This window comes from Curcuma longa, chromosome 2 (assembly GCF_044706935.1).
Source record: "Curcuma longa cultivar G26 ecotype Majalengka, Jawa Barat chromosome 2, ITB_CL_G26_1.1, whole genome shotgun sequence".
NCBI classification, from domain to species: domain Eukaryota; kingdom Viridiplantae; phylum Streptophyta; class Magnoliopsida; order Zingiberales; family Zingiberaceae; genus Curcuma; species Curcuma longa.
The window spans coordinates 4973468-4975799 of record NC_133862.1 but is presented as its reverse complement, the minus strand read 5'-3'; the positions used below and the strand labels follow the sequence as shown (position 1 = coordinate 4975799).

The window sequence follows — 2332 nt, the reverse complement described above, 5'->3', positions numbered from 1 at the left end:
AAGTCTTTTTCTGCAAAAAGGTGGATCCGCCACCTTAGCGGCCCCACACGGTCGGTTCCACGACTATCTGTGAGGAGGTAAATCGAGAAACTGCAGTTGGTCACGACGCAGGTATTGCGTGGCTTCGTCAGGATTCGAACTCTTGCCCTCTTCTGCAAGTCTGCTATGTCGTAACCAACTCAGCTATGTCCCGGGGGCGACTTGCATGCAAGTCGATCGCATACAAAGTGGAGACTATCCTCCATTAATTTCTCACGCTTTGTTTGTAAACTTCTCCTCTTTGTTTCCCAAAGAAGAAGGAAGCATCAAACAGCTAGCTAGCAATCATGATTTGGTTCGCGCTGACAGCCTTGGGATGGCTCGCGGAGAGCTTCATGGTCGCCTTGGTCGGAAAGGCCGTCGATCGCGCTGTTCAACAGTTCGGTGAGCAGCATGGAGTTGAAGATGACCTCAAGAAGCTGAAGGATTCTCTCGCCGACGCCATGTTGAAAATCAGCACCGTCGAGAACTTGTGGTTAGAAGACGAGGGCCTGCAGCAGCGATTGAAGGAGTTGTTGATAGGACTCAAGGATGCTGCTTACGATGCTGATGACTTATTGGATGAATTCCAATACAGAATTCTGAAGCAGCAGATCGAACAACAAGGAGATAAGGCTGGTAACCGAGCATCGTCTTCCTCCTACTCCACTCCCCCTCCGAGCAAAAAGATAAAAACTTCATTATCTAGTTACACCAGTGGCCTTTTCGGAAAGGCGGAGGATGATGATGATGATGATGATGATGAGCAGAGAATGAGGGAAATAAAGGGGAGGCTAGATGACAACTCAGTTGCTCTTGAGAAAATTTACAGTTCGCTAGGCGCAGAAGATGATAGAGGAAAGAAGCAATTGGTGTCCTCGGCGAGCCGGCAAACGAGCTCCTTTTCGACTGAACCTCAATTGTTTGGCAGAGCAAAAGAGCTTCAAGAACTCAAAGATTTGTTGTTGGAACCAGAAGCTGCATCTAAATTTGGTCAAAGTGGATTATCTGTTTTGTCTATTGCTGGTATTGGAGGGATTGGGAAAACCACTCTGGCTCAAGAAGTCTTCAATGACAGTGGCGTGAAAAAATACTTCAAGCACAGAATTTGGGTATGTGTTTCTGAAAATTTCTGCACAGATAGGTTGACCAAAGAGATTATAGAGTATGCAACCAAGAAGAAGTGCGATCTCCCGAATTTCGCTGCTCTTCAAGAGGTTCTCAAGGAGAAGATCACGCCAGAGAGATTTCTTCTGGTATTGGACGACGTGTGGAACGAGGACAGGCACAAATGGGAGAGCCTCTGTGCACCATTGAGGTCTGGAAAGCCTGGTAGCAAGATATTGGTAACAACTCGCTCTAGCAAGACTGCTAACATGGTTGGTGATGTGGATCCCATTCATCTGGAAGGTCTGGATGAGGAGAGCTTCTGGGAATTTTTCAAGAAATGTGCATTTGGTTCTTCAAATAGCGGAGTTCATCATCCTCATTTGGAAGCCATGGCGAAGAAGATGATTTGCAAGTTAAAGGGATCGCCGCTTGCAGCAAAGACTCTAGGAGGGTTGCTGAGCACGAAGTTGGATGAGCAATACTGGAAAAGCATTTTAGAAAGTGAAATATGGCAGCTTCCCCAAACAGAAAATGGGATTATGCCAGTGCTACAACTGAGCTATCAACATCTTCCTCCTCATCTCAAGCAATGCTTTGCATTTTGCTCCCTGTTTCCTAAAGATTATAAGTTTTCAGAACCTGATTTGATCAGTTTTTGGATAGCAGAAGGATTCATAGTGCCTCGAGGAAGTACCAGAATGGGGAGGAGCTAGCAAGCAACTACTTTTATGAGCTAGTTAACAGGTCATTCTTTCAAAAGTCCGAGGATGAAAAATTTATAATGCATGACCTCATACATAATCTTGCAGAACTCGTATCTGTGGGCGAGTCTTACAGGATTGAAAAAGGCAAATCCCATGAGACTCCTAGCACGATTCGTCATCTTTTAGTGCACGAAGACGAAGAAGGTATGCAGACAAGACGTTTAACAGAATTCTCTCATCATTACAATAAATTACGAACGCGACAATGTTGCTGTCAGTACCATTCAATTGCAAGAGTTTTATTCTTGATTGTGGCGTTTTGCAAAAATTAAAAAAAGATTCGTGTTCTTGTCTTGAAGAATTGTGCTTTAGATCAGTTGCTCGATAGTATTGGCAAGTTGATACATCTCCGCTCTCTTCTCAACTTATCCTGCAATTTCAAGATTCAAAGGTTGCCTGAGTCATTATGCGACTTGTACAATCTGCAGTCATTGATATTA

The 2332-nt window shown here is 44.5% G+C and overlaps 1 pseudogene; it reads left to right on the top strand.

The window, feature by feature from the left end:
- Nucleotides 1–326: 326 nt before the first annotated feature.
- LOC141815846 (putative disease resistance protein RGA1) lies at nucleotides 327–2326 on the top strand (annotated as a pseudogene).
- The last annotated feature ends 6 nt before the right edge of the window (nucleotides 2327–2332 follow it).